This window comes from Ochotona curzoniae, unplaced genomic scaffold (genome assembly GCF_017591425.1).
Source record: "Ochotona curzoniae isolate NIBS_2020 unplaced genomic scaffold, NIBS_Ocur_1.0 scaffold_4701, whole genome shotgun sequence".
NCBI lineage: Eukaryota > Metazoa > Chordata > Mammalia > Lagomorpha > Ochotonidae > Ochotona > Ochotona curzoniae.
Window position 1 is genome coordinate 35,555,313 of NW_024467122.1, and position 15,429 is coordinate 35,570,741.

Consider the following 15,429-nt stretch of genomic DNA (forward strand, 5'->3'; position numbering starts at 1 on the left):
CATTAATTGTGGCTTTTGTTAGGTAATGAATGCATACACTGCACAGAAAATAAAGTTTTTTTATTGATCATTTTTCATTAAAAAAAATTGAACAGCAAAGATTGATAGACCATAGACATCTGCATCTAAATATCAGAGATGGCATTTATTGAAGTATCAGAAAATGTTTTTGCCATCCTTTGTTAAAACAAAGTAGACACAAAATGAACATGAAAGAAAAAGAAAGCCTATTTGCTATTTTGTAGGCATCATGCACCTTCACCACGGTTTATGTTTTGAAACCAAGTAAATGACCTTGGAAAGCAGTAACCAATGAATGCAAAATAATTATGAAAGACATAATTTGATCTCATGTGGTTGGAAACACAATGGTATGAATTACTCTAATTTGTGAGTTGAATGAGCATATACAAAATACCACATAATAATTAAATAAACTTAGTACTTAGAGAAAGCATACAATCCTTTGGCATGTTATGGCTTTGGGTAAATTAAACCTTTTTATCAAATTATGTTTTGTCCAGCCACATAAGGAGGACAATGAAAATCTCCTGCAGTTTTTAAAGTTCCATTTAACCGTGGCAGACAGGGCTCTGCTTGATTCTGCAATAAAACAAGTATTCTCTGAATTATTCCCCTTCAAATTTTATTTAAATTATTTCTCTTCTTAATCACAGCCAGCAAATGCAATGATGCTTAGAAAATAAGAAATGCATCCTTGGCAACATTCAATATATGTTCAAATGTACTAGAAATTAAGCCTATTTAACAATTTTTAATAAATGCTTAGGAAAAAATCTTTGTATCTAGGAAAATAAGAAAAAATACATGAACTAAAACAAGAAACGTCTGTGGAAAATGTCACTGTGATGGAAATCAGTAGAAAGTTCTCAGATTGGAAATGGTACCCTTATTTGATGTTGAGTAAAAATAGACATGAATCTGAGCCTTGGCAAAGCAATTTCAAATTTTTTTCTTTTTGCTATCTGATATTGTACTAAATCCAGAAATCCTTCTAGAAATCACAATTTAACACAGGTAGTGTTTTAATTTCTGCTACAGGATATATAAATGCCAAATCATGCTGCCGTTTAATGCAGAAAACTGTTTTATTCTGAATGAATGTCTTAAGTGTGAAAGAAAAGCAGAAATATCACTGAGCACACATGAAATTGTAAATAAATTCAAAGTATACCTAACAAAACTAATTTTAATAATTTTAAATCATCTAGGGCCATGAACATAACTGTTAATTCGGAAAACCTAAATATATCACCCCATTAAATGTAAAGGTTAAGGCATTCCATCTTCCTATTACTTTGCTAGACTGTCACGAGACAGAGTGGTGAGGGGCAAAGATAGAAAAGGAGCTAGTAATTTTGTCTCCGTATTCTACTCTCACCACCTGCTCAATGCAGCACTACAAACCTTTTTTCTTCAACAATTTTATTTCCTCCCTATCCTCTCCTTTGGGCCAAGAAAAGATACTGCGAAGGAAAGAAGACTACATGAGAATTGAGGACCTATATTTATATAAACATTTAAACTGAATTGTAAGGGCCAGCTTTGTGACTCAGATGCTTTAGGGGAGTGCCAGTTCTGCAAGTGCTCACTTCTCCACTTCTGATGTAGCTAACTGCTAATGAATTTAGGAAGGCGGCAGGAGATCCATGAGTGCTCCTAGCGCCCACGTGACAGAGAAGTTGCGATTCCTGTCTCCAGGCTTTGGCCTAAGCCAGCCCTGACTGGAGTATGAACTAGCAGATGGAAGATCTCTGTTTCTGCCTCTCTGATTCTCTGCTTTCAAACAAATAAACACGCAAAGGAAGGCGAGATGAATCTTACTGTAATTTTAACAAAGACATTTTAAAATACTTTGATGCTGAATGCTTACATCCTCTGGAAACAAAACAAAACAAAACAAAACATCTTTTTTATCTTCTTGAAGCTAAGGTCCACAGCTTTCTTTTGTACGAGCTACCTCCAGTTGCAGCTAAGTTACTCAAAGAAAGCAAATGTGCAACTTGTAGTTGGTCTTCTAATAATTGCGAGTAGTCTAGTAGATCCTGGAGTATATAAGGAACAGAAATTGAGAGATACAAGAAGCAACAGAAGTGCATGGGAATATCATTCCAATCTGCTGAGTATTTTATAGGGAAAATATTATATATACATATATGCATATATATATATATGCAAAACATTCATCTTGTCAACTCTGTTCCTTTCTGTTCTCTCCTGCATCGTAGCTGTATTCTCGGAATCTTTCTACCCATAATTTTGACTGTACCTCATCCTCGAGACACTGTTGTTCCTTAATTAAAAATGAACCTCTCATGCTAGTGCAGAAGTCAGCAAACCTAGCACCAAATCAATTCTACCATCTCTTTTTGTGTAACTCTTCTGTCAAAAACGTTACAGGGGCCTGGCAGCGCAGCCTAGCGGCTAAAGTCCTCACCTTGAACATGCCAGGATCACATATGGGCACCGGTTCTAATCCTGGCAGCTCCACTTCCCATCCAGCTCCCTGCTTGTGGCCTGGGAAAGCAGTGGAGGACGGCCCAAAGCTTTGGGACCCTGCACCCATGTGGGAGACCTGGAGGAAGTTCCTGGATCCTGGCTTCGGATTGGCATAGCATAGATCGGCAGAGTTGCGCTCACTTGGGAAGGGAATCATCGGATGGAAGCTCTTCCTCTCTTTCTCTCCTTCTCTCTGTATATCTGACTTTCCAATAAATAAATAAATCTTTTTTTTAAAAAGTTACAAGTCTAAATAACTGAAGAAAATCGACGTTAGTATTTGTAGAACATTGCAATTATATAATATTCCAATCGGTGTCCATACAGTTTTGTTGTAACTCAACCAAGCTTCTTAAACTTAGGTTTTATTTCTGACTGTTTTTGCACATTAGTGATAGAGTTGAATAATTAATATATAGTCTATGAGGCCTGAAAATAACCTTAAATATTTGCTGTCTGGATATTTGAAAAAAAATTGCTAACTCCTGCAAAACAAATAACATCACGGTTTTCATTGCTTTTCTTTAACCATTTTTTTCTCTACATTCTTATTTCAGAAAATAACACTGGAGATCTCTTAGCAACTTAAATGAAAATGTTTTTCTCACTAGATTTCTGAGTCTGGTTACCTCTATTGGGTATGTCCAGATTTCAACTTTTCCAACCCCAATGAGTGAAGAAATCAGCAAGAACTACTTGTTCTCAAGTGTGTCAATATTTGAAAAAAGCAGCCAACATTCTACATGCATTATTTGCCAGATCACCAAACAATCTTAGAGGTTACATAGGGACCTGCGCCCCTAATTTGTAGTTCTGAAATCCAGAAAGTTTTTGCTGAACTCTTTTTAGATAGATTCTGATCTGCATTTACCTGGTTCAAAGATGACTGTTTCTTCTACAGAGGTTTTAATGAGCTTAATGACAAGACTAAGGCAATAGTTTGAGACCCTCTATGATATAAATTCTATGAATGATGTTGCATTCCTAAATTCCAAAGTCAGATTACCATACACATCTAGGGGCAAGGGTTTCAGATGGGAAGCTGCTCTCTTCTTATTATCACTCCACAGACTTACAATCATTACATAAAACTAGTTTTCCCCCACTTAGTCCTATACTGCTTTTGCCAGTACATGGCACACCCATGATTCGGTTGTACTAATTTCAAAAACACAAGGGCACTTCAAAAAGGCAATGAGAAGATAGATTAAGAGGTATTTTTATTTAATTTAAAGACAGAGAGAGACAGACATAATCAGAGGATATCTTCTATGTGTTGGTTCACTCTCCAAATGCCCATAACATCCAGGATTGAGTCTAGCCCAAGTGAGGATTGAACTCAAATCTGGGTCTGTTGCATGGGCAGCAGGGATGCAATGGAGCCATTGTCTTCTCTTTCTCAGAGTGCACATTGTCAAGAAGCTAGAATTGGAACTATGGCCGAGACTCAAACCCACACACTTTGACATGGGATTTTGGCATTTCAAGCAGTGTCTATGAGCCAGGAACTCCATCCAGGTCTCCCATGTGGGAGGCAGAAAGTCAATTCTTTGGGCCTTCATATGCTGGGTTTACATTTGCGGGGAGCTTAAATTTGGAAAAGAGACAAAACTTGAACTCAGGCACTCCAGTATGGAATCTGATGTCCCTGCTAGACTAAAAATCTACCTCTTAAAGTTATATTTTAGTTCTTTCTGTGAACATGATAAAGAACTCATAGAAACGAATTGCAGTGAAAACAAAAGTTTGGACTCTAGGAGTTCTGAATTCCAAAGAAACTGTTTCAGACAAGCTTAGAATTTCTCTCGCTGTCAATGTCTTCATGTCAAAACAAACAAAAAAACTCAAACTGTATCATCTTTGTACTCTTCAATAAATCTGGAAATCTGTAAGTTTTTTTTTTCTTTCCTCCCTTCTTTTACTCTTCCAGTATAATATATATTAGAGCTGTGAAATTAAACATCAAAAGCAGTTTCTCAATGACTTATTTTTCATAAATCTCTACCATCTACATGTTTCAGGGTAAAGTACACTCCTTAGCCTATTCTCAAATATGGGTTTGAAACAATTGCTCTTTTCTCACCTCCTTTTCTAGCCGAATGTCTCACTACCACAGAAACATATTTGAACCCATTTAATCAAATTGTTCCATACATAGAAATGTTATTTTAAAATTTCTTTTCACTCTCAGTACCAATCTTTTCTCTACCCTACAAAAAATTACTCATCTCTGAAATTTCAGATAATACACACATTTTCATGAAATGAAATGAATCCTGAACCTAACATTTTAAAAATGAAGCAATGGATTCCAGATAATTGGTCAATTAGACAGGACAATGTGATAATGAAATAATTAATAATTACAAAAAAACCAAGAGAAAGTAAAAAAGAAATATTTGATACAATAGTAAATTGAAGCCAAAAACACCAGTAATGACACAAACTAAAAATAGCCTAAACATATCAAATGAAAGGTAAGGATTGTCAGTGTGGATTAAAAAAAAAACAAGATTAGACTACAGGCTCCTTTCAAAAAATTCCCATTAAATATGAATATACCAGAAGTAGTAAGGTAAAAGATACAGACAGTATTATGACCTACTGTGGAAGTAAAATAAATTTGAAGTGGCTATTTAAATATGTGTCGTGGCACATTTCAGAAAAAGAAATGTGAGCAAGGATGAAGAAGATCATATTCTAATGATAAGCAATTAATTTATTTATACAAAAGAGCAATCCTCAGTCTCTCTATCTATCAGCTAATCACATAAATGCAAGAAGTCTATGCCAATATAGCTAAAAGCAGAAATATGAAAATAGATGGAACTGTAAGAATCATCTCTCAACAATGGATATTAAGCATGGACAGAAAATGAAACATAAAGAAGACTTACAGTGCCATCAACTAGCCAGAGCTAAATAGCACTGTAGGATTCTACACTCAAAAACGAAGGGATTTTTTTCTAATACACATACATAACATTTATTAAAAATATTCCATGGGCAGACGCAGTAGCCTAGCGACTAAAGTCCTCGCTTTGCATGGGCCAGGATCCCATATGGGCGCCGGTTCTAATTCCAGAGGCTCCACTTCCCATCCAGCTCCCTGCCTGTGGCCTGAGAAAGCAGTCAAGGACGGCCCAAAGCTTTGGGACTCCAAACCCGTGTGGGAGACCTGGAAGAGACTCCAGCATCCAGGCATTGGATCGGCTCAGCTCCGTCCATTGTGTCTGCTTGGGGAATGAATCACTGGAGGGAAGATCTTTCTCTCTGCTTCTCCTCCTCTCTGTATATCTGACTTTGTAACAAAATAAATATTTTTTTAAAAAAATACATATTCTGGGCCATAAAACAAATACAATATAACTAAAGGGGTGAAAATCCTGCAAAGTGCATTGTTTAACCACAGTGTTATGAAATTAGAAACAAAAATGAAAACATTATTTTAAACTACTATTTTTAAGTAATTATTGGCAGTAAGATTAACTGGAATAACCCAATCTATAATCATGGCATCATATTTGTCAAGTTTTTAGTCCATAGTTCTGTACACTGAAAAGAGTTCTCAGAGTAGAAACAGGTATTTTTGTTTTCTAAAAGCCCACAGAACAATATGGAATAGTGTAAGGACAGGATTAAATAGATCACCTGGTTGGTAGTCTCCCTACCTCCTAGCCTACACCCAGCATCAATTGCCACCCACATCACAGGCAAAATTTGAACATCAAGCCAATCTTTCAATTTTCTTGGTTTTCCTGTAAGAACTGGGTTGACAATACAACATGTAATCTCTGAAATTTTCAACTTTTCTCAATTGTTATAATGAAAACACTGATCTTTCCTTCTCAAATAGCAAGAGTCAAAAAACAAAATATGTTTAAAATCTTTAAACTTTGAAACAACAAATAAATGTCACTTTTAATAGCCTGGTTAATTTTCAGTGTTGTTGAATTACCTGGTGATTGTATTTCTTGGGTAAGAAACCACAGAGGTGGAATGGCTTAAACTGCCCATTGATTCAACAATTGCTAAGTGCCGCCGATATACCAGATATCATGAAAACCCTTATGAATATGGCAAGAAGCAAAAACTGCATGTCTCTTTTCTTATGAAGGTCACAGTTTAGTGGAGGAAATAAACTCATAAACTGAAAATGTAGAATACAGTGCGATGGTTGAAAAAGCAATCAAGTGTGAACAGAGAAGAGTAAGGTGCCCAGGTCGTATACTTGTAAACATATAAACTTCCTGAAAGAAAAGTCTGAAACATTCCAAGCAATGAGGAAGAATAGTGGAAAAATAAACACAGTCTACAAAGATAAAATATTTAGGCAACAAAATCATCATACTTGCATATGCAAAAATCATTCAGAAGGAAGTAGAATCGGGGAGTTAGAACCGGTATAAAAAAAAAAAAAAAACATCATGCCCAGTTCTAACCAATACCATCTAAATTATAAAATACAGGTTGAGTCAGTCATGTTATGTTATCCTATGATTTGGAAAACATTATTTTCTTTGTCCTTCAATGGAAATTTGATGAAATGGAGAAATAACTTATCATTAATAATCGTGTACCCAGGGTACACTTTGGAACTAGAAAGAGGAGTTCAAGAGTGCCAAATAAAAAGCATGATAGTCAAAGGGAAGGTTAACTACTCTGATTTGGTCTGTGCATATGACAAACGTGCATCAAAATATTATACTACATTCCATATCTAGGTGCTATTGTTGAATATATAATTAAATAAAAGAAAAATCTTAAATTATATTTCATACCTTTCTATTTAAAAATATAGGGGACCCGCATGATAGACTGATGGCTGAAGTCCTCACCTTGAAAGCACCAGGATCCCATAAGGGCACCAGTTCTAATCCCAGAGGCCCCACTTCCCATCCAGCTCCCTGTCTGTGGCCTGGGAAAGCAGTTGAGGATGGTCAAAGCTTCGGGACCCTGCACCCACAAGGGAGACCCAGAAGAAGCTCCTGACTCCTGGCTTCAGATAGGCTCAGTTCCAGCCATTGTGGCTGCTTGGGGAGTGAATCGTCGGATGAAAGATCTTCCTCTCTGTCTCTCCTTCTCTTTGTATGTATCTGCCTTTCCAATAAAAATAAATAATTCTTTAAAAAATATATAGATGCACTATGATACTATGGCTTAGTTCGACACCCCTCTGTTGATGTAAATGTTTCCAGCCTGTCTCTTGTTTTTTTCACTTCTATCAGAGTGGACAGATAGCCCACAGTTGAGTTTAGACTTTCATTCTATATGAAACATTTTTCGTGATAATTAATATGCTTGATTTGAGTCATCATGTCTTTTCCTTACTGCTTTTTACAATAGCTACATAATGTTTTTTGTGTTCTGCTAATGAGGATTATACCTCCTTTGTTTTTCTGTTGTGAAGCTATTCATATTTTTAGACACTCTAAAATCGCAAGCTTAAAACCATATTATGTAATCATAGATACCAAGAATAAAATATTTGCATCCCAACCTTATTTACAGCAAACACTTTATATTTCATGAAATAGCAGGTTTTTTCCTACAGGTTGTTAGGCAAGGGATGAAAATACCCTCTTTGAATTACCTTGTCAAAACCAAAGTTTTATTCCAAATGAGGTTGGGGAAGATTTTAAGAAACTTGGAAGATTGAAAAGTAGAGATATTTTGAACATAAGCTCTATAAAACAAAACAAACAAACTCTGAGCTCAGTGAAGAACATCTAGTAAAAATCTAAATTGTGTGTATGTGTGTGTGTAGATTTTAAAAGATGTAAATCCAAATACACCTGTCTGGCATAGACACTTTAATTGCCTAGAGAAAGTAATTAATTGGACCATGAACTAAGGTGATAACTCACAGAGGGAGGTAAAACCCTACTTTATTTTTCAATTACCATCTGTTAAATATATATATATGTATTTATATATATATACACACACACATATATATTTCAATACCTGTATGCATTGTGTAATGGTTAGGCAAAAATTATGGATATATCAATCATCTCAAATGGTTATTATTTCCTTGCATTGGAAACATTCAAGGTCCTCTCTGACAGTTATTATTAAATACAAAATTAATAGTCACTCATAGTTAACCAGTTCTGTTTTAGGGCATCAGAAGTCTTTTGCTAGCCAACTTGACTCCTGGATCTGGTAACCATTTTCTTATACCTTCTTCCCCACCATTTCCGGTCTTAAGAACCACTATTCTGAAATCGACTGAAGGGAGAAGGTGGAATAAACATGTAAAATGGTTTATGAATTAATAAGTAAATCATCACCTAATGCTAAAAAAAAACTTAATTAATAAACTATCATTAAATAACATTTTTATTTCCATGACTGAAATTACAAATGGTAGAGTAGTTTCACTTGAACGTTTTAGAGAGACAACAGGTTTTGGTCAATACCTGCAATGGAAAGATTCTCAGAAACATACAACAAAATCAAGGATAAATCTACGAAATTATGTGGAAACCAAATGGAGTGATAAATATGTATGGATATATAGAGAGAGCTATCCTTTTTATAATCATTTCATTTAAATGGCAGTCAAGTGAAAAAACTCAAGAAGTAAAGAGAGCAAGTCTAGTCATAAAATGAACTAAAACTTCAAAAATATGAGATAGTTGTATCTGGGGTCTTCATTTCTGGAAAAATGCATCTTACGTGAAGTATGAATGAGCTTTAAGAACTTTGCATCACATATACTTATCCCTTACTTTTATTTCCATAAACTTTTACAAGTACCATAAAGAATGAAGACAACAGGCAGCTGTGAGGAGAAGCAGGAGCAATAGTATAAAAGGAGAAATATTGAAGAAAAACACTGGTACTTCCAATCTTAAGAAATATTTGGCAGAGTATTACCTTCTATCCATGCTCGTGGTGTGGGGCCTATTTGAGCTTTAAATTAAGCAGAGGGAAGGCCAAGTCTTCTGGCCTGTGCACCCAGATGGGAGCGCAACATGAAAATCTTGACTCCAGAGTTCATCTTTTCCCTGCCCTCTCTGTAACCCTGCTTTTCAAATAAATAAATATTTTTAAAATGTAAACTTAAAGTTAAATCAACTTAGAAATACTGGTTATATTGATTCAGCTTTAGATTGGCTGAGTTACAGTTTTGAAAAACATTTTAAGAAGTCTAAGTGTAGCAAGCTTTCTGAATCCTATATATGGTAATGAATGTTTATGTTGAATTCACATATACATCACTGGGATATAATTTTGGATCATAAACTTTTCCCTCATAACTACTTATACATTTGTGCCATTTCTCATGGCAGAGGTAAAAATCTGAGTCTAACTGGATTTTATTTCCTGAATTTTCTATCTGCATGTTGCATAATTCTTATTGAGACAGATTATTTTTTTTTTAAGAAAGGCGGATATACAGAGAGGAGAGACAGAGAGGAAGATCTTCCATCCGATGATTCACTCCCCAAGTGAGCCGCAACGGGCCGATACTATGCCGATCCGAAGCCAGGAGCCTCTTCCGGGTCTCCCACGCGGGTGCAGGGTCCCAAAGCTTTGGGCCGTCCTCAACTGCTTTCCCAGGCCACAGGCAGGGAGCTGGAAGGGAAGCGGGGCTGCCGGGATTAGAACCGGCGCCCATATGGGATCCCGGGCGTGCAAGGCGAGGACTTAACCACTTGCGCCACCGCGCCGGGCCCGAGACAGATTATTTTAGGTGTTAATCTATTTTACTAAGATCTTGTCTATATTTGTATAGAGTTGAGGAAGAGAGGGTTGGAGGTATTATAATCTTCAACTGTATTCATATGCACTACCAGTTTTAAATACAAATATGCTACAATGAACTTGATCACCAAAGTTACAGTTTGTTGTAGGCACTTGCATGTGCCTTTTGTTGTAACTGTTGCTATATAAATGAACACAAAACAGCTTTTAAATTTTACTTCTTGGTTATCTTTCATTCTGCTACATATTACTGTCTTGTTTCTTTGTAAAATTGTGGACAAAAGACAAAGAAAGCATGGATGGTTCTTTCTTTTCGTGTCATTGTATTTGGTGTAAATGATTGATCAGATCAAAAAAAAAATATGTGGACAGTAAATACATTCATAGGAATCCTTGTTTGTACATGTGTCTTAGAATTTCTTTGCCTTTTCTATTTAATCAAATTATGATTTCACTTGAAAGCTGAACTTCCAGTGTTGCCAGTGTTCTTACTCAATTGTAGATGTATTACCCTTATCTTAACATTAGTTTTTAGTCTTCCTGAATTATGTATCTAAGGACCACCAGGATTCCCTTGTTAGCCCACAGGAAATTGCAAATGCTATATGCAATTTGGGAACATGAAATGGCAGCAGGTACACATACGTAACACATACCTCTGCTACTCACATATTCCATTGTCCCATCAAACTTTCTCTAAAAAAACACAAGCTCAAGTTGACAACAGCAAAGCTCGAAATCAAGTTCAAAGCACTTCTGCACACAGGGACTTTGTGAAACTGCCTAGTTTGATCGGTCGTAAAGACCATGTGACCATGCTCAAATTAATAACCATTACCCAGCAGCAATATTACTATGGCTAACTAGATCTGAAGGTCCTGCCACTTGCCAAAATTCCAGAATAGAGTTAAATTCCCAGAAAGCATGTGCATAAGTAGAAGCAGGCAGCACAAAACATGGAGGTAGTAGAAAAATAAAAACGGTGTAACTGTAAGAGTACACGCATGGCTGTAAAAGAAGCAACACTCCAAGTCATCTGTTCATTCTCTCACTGTGTGCTTACTGTCACTGGACCCAAGTGAGGAAAAGGTCAAAAATCAGGAACCCAATCCAGGTCTCCCATGTTGGTTGCAGTGATCCAAACACTTGATCACACTCGATCTGTCATATGGTCTGTCCTGGTAGCAGGAAGCTAGAATTCAATAAAAGAGCCAGAAATTGAAGCCAGACAGTCTGGTATAGGCTATTGGTGTGTTTGCTAACATCTTAAAGGGTCACCCCTACCTCAAATTTTCATTAAAAATTCTTTTTTCCCTATTCCACTTATTTTTAAAAAATTCTTTTCTATGGGAAATTGAGAGCTATGTTTATCATCATTTATTTTGTAGACTATTCCATTGCCACCAAATTGTTTATTGGTTTTCTCTATTACTATTATAGGTTGTATACTGCTGATATTTTTATAGTGTTTGAGAGGGAATATTCTCATTTATTTTACTTCATAGCCAACGTAGTCATGGAAAATGCTTTATTCAATATTAAGCCATGAATCCAACTGGCACACATGAAGATAAGGAAGTCAGCTATCCGGAAACTAAACTGCAACCATGCAACATGAGACAGTGGTCATTAAAAGCAGCAACTCTTCATGTGGCTGTTTCCTCTGGTTGTGTTGTCGATGATGAAGAATCCAGGAAGAACAGTCTCACTGATCAGTGTTCCTGGTCCATAGTCTTTCTAATCAATTGATTTTTCTTAAACATTTTCCAAAGAAGCTCTCTCTGCTTTCTGAAATAATACAGTAATTTTAAATAAAGAAAGATATAAAATGCTCTTAGTAATTACAACATCTTTATTAGTTTTACATATATTAGATATGAATGTTTTAGTTATTTGGGTCATGAACAGCATCTTTTCTGATTTCAGTTTCATATATTTTCTTTCATTTTAGCAATTTGTGGGTAATTGCAATGGAAAAACAGTCAAAAATAATTTTTATCTTCAATACTAATATTACTTGCACAGAGGAAAAATAACAATCTAACATTGATTTATTACATATTTGTACATGTTGTATAAACACAGTAACATTCATTTATTTCTGTAAATTACATCACTTTGTAAAAAAGAAAACCAAATTATGAATATGCATTATAGCATGTAATAAGACTTAATCACAACTTTTAGAGTAAACTAAAAAGTTTATAATTCTATAAAAACTGCTCAAGTCTCCAGTGTTTAGAATCGCCTGCTGTTGCTGACTCTCCACATTGATCTCAGATTTCCAATCTGCTCTAAAGCAAGTTTGAATGCACAGGAGTATCAAAATGCGACAAAGAGAAACTTGCTGGTAAATCTGAAATAAAACTCCGATACTCCAGTAGAATGGAATATTCTAGGAAATGGACCACAACTAACAAATACAAAGAAATACAGTAGGCTTGAACATGTTTTGGGAGTCTGGCTGGAGCTGGGCTTACCAGAGATTAAACTGAAGGGATGTTCACATCATGGCTCAGTATTTGTGAAAAATTTGGACTTGATTGTGCACATTGAGAGGTCTAGACCTACTAACACAGCTTTGAATTCCTCTTCACTGTTAGCCACTTGTGCCTTTGCTGATTCTCCCTCTGGAACTCTTTAGCTAAGTCTCATCGTACAATGCTTCTGCTGTGTTAATGAAGCATTTCAATCCTTATTGTGAGAAAAAGATGGCCAAACGTAACACTTTGTATTCGTCAAGTGAAGGTTATAGGTAATTTTAAAATGTCTACAGGTAATTCAAATAAGTAAATCTGGGCAAGGTGGCATATAGGTTAATATTCTACCTGAAGTGACTGCGTCCTATGTGGGCTCTGATTCTCATTCTGGCAGCTCCACTTTCCATCCAATTTCCTGCTTATAGCCTGGGAAAGCATCAGAGGATGGCCCAAGCCAGACCAGAAAGAAGCCCTTGACTCCTAGCTTTACATCTGCCCAACTCTGGCCATGGAGGCCATTTGGAGAACATATCAGCTGATGGATAATCTCTCTGTCTCGTCCTCTCCTCTCTGTGTGTCTTTCTGTCTCTTAGTAATTCTCTCAATTAAAATAATAAGTCTTAAAAAATAAATACATCATAAGTCAGTAGATATACAGCCTAGCATTTTAGTGATCTGAATGCCTAAGATACGTGGTCGCCAAAATTCACGACACCCCATTATGGAAGCATTTTCAAGGTAAAGAAAACAGAAGTGTGAAGAAGCATTATCAGATTTAACAGAGTGTAGTCAGTGTTTAGTACACAGGGGTAGTGCAGAAGAAAGTGCTCATGCATGTGGCAGAAAAATTGTATAATGAATTAAAGTATATCAATAGAAATTACAGAAGTGTGAAATCTGAAAGGGCGTTTTTGTCAAGGTTTCAGGGATGACACTGTCAATACTCAACTATTATCACAATTAAAACAGATTCTGCTCTGCAGTTCAACATGCATATAATATGAATAAAACTTTCAGGAAACTGAAATAATAAATTAGTAGAATGGTTTCGACTTAGAGATAATTTGTTTTGTGAGAAAATCAAAACAGATATAAATAGGGCTAGTTAATTTTAGTCAGTGAGTTCTAGAAGTCTGCTTAAGTTTAAATATTTACAAACCTAAATAACAACACACAAAGAACTGAAAGATAATAAATTCCAAAAGCAACTGATACGCTGTACCATTTTTTTTCTCTTTCAGTTTTAAACAGACTATAAGCCAACATGATAATCAAACTATGAGAATATGAAACGGATGCTACTCGTTTTAGATAAACCAGCTGGGATTCTCAAGTTATTAATCTCATCAGTATTTTAATTAAAGAGCTCTTAATTGCAGTAGCTAGTTAGCATCATATTTTTTTATTTTATTTTGGCAATCTTCATATTGTTAATTAGGGTAAAAAGGTACAAGGGCTATGGGAAAGTGGGTAAGACCACTATTTCCATATTGTTTCCTTCATATATCTGAGGTAAAGGAAATATTGCGGGAGAAGCCCCACCCAGTCTCCCACCTACCCCAGGTCATGGATGTAGGGCATGCTCTGAGATACTTGCTCAAGTGGTTCTGATAGTTCACCAGTTATGAATCACTGCCAATCTCGCCACTCCAGGCACGCTGAGGCTGTTGAAAAATCCACTGATTGGCATAGTCCATCATAGAGTCTCCCTTTTTCCAGTATTTTGCTGCCAACATATAGCTGAGGTTCTGAGTTCGCCATTTCGATTGAGGGCATCCCCAAAGAACCTTTGAGGTGTTCCCAGACCGGATTCCTATATGTACTAGCAAGTACAGGTCCCACCACAGTCCATCACCCCAATCTGCTGGGGGTTGCAACCGCTGGGTTGGTTCTGTTTCCAGCCCTGACCTCCACCAGAACCAATGAGAGTTACAGTCCATCCTGGCCCTGCCCATCACATACTCGACCCTCACACAAACCAGTGGGAGCTGCATCCCAGTCAGAGCGACTCTCAATAACCCCCACCATGCCTGCCCCTGCCCTGGTTTGCCAGTATGTGTAGCAGACTAGTCCAATCTGCCCCATATCCCATCTGGCTCTCATAAATGTCAAAGGGTATTGAAGCTTAGTTCCATCTAACCAGCTCAGCCATCCAGCCCTCATGGCTGTTGTTGAGTGCCACTCTGTCTAGCCACCCCAGCCTCTGTCCTAGTTATTTTGTGCCCTCCCATGGGAGTGGTAACCCAAGAGAGAGAAGCCCACTATTTCCCTCCCAGGTCTCTCTCACTCCCAGATTATGCACTCTCCAGGTTGCTCTGTGGTTAGACTTGACAATATTAGCCCCTAGTGCCAGCTTCGGCTACGGGTAAGCTCCAACAGCTCTCACCCACTCTAATTTTGTTTACAGCAGTAGGAATAGTCCGCCCATCCTGGTTCTTCCCTGATCTGGTCCACATGAAGCGCACAGGTGTTGCAGCTCTGCCTAGTCTGGTCTGTCTCCATCCCAGATCACGCTCTCCAGTGGGAGTAGCTGTCCAGCAAGGGAACCACTCCTTATTCCCCTATCAGCTCTGCCCCTCCCCTCCTGATTCTCACCTGTGCTGGTTGGGTGCTGCGGTCACATCTGGCACAGGCAGCCTCACCTCGGCATTCTGTGTTGTGTACTGCTTTTGTTGCGACCGAACCTGGCTCAACCCACACTCTGCTCCAGTGT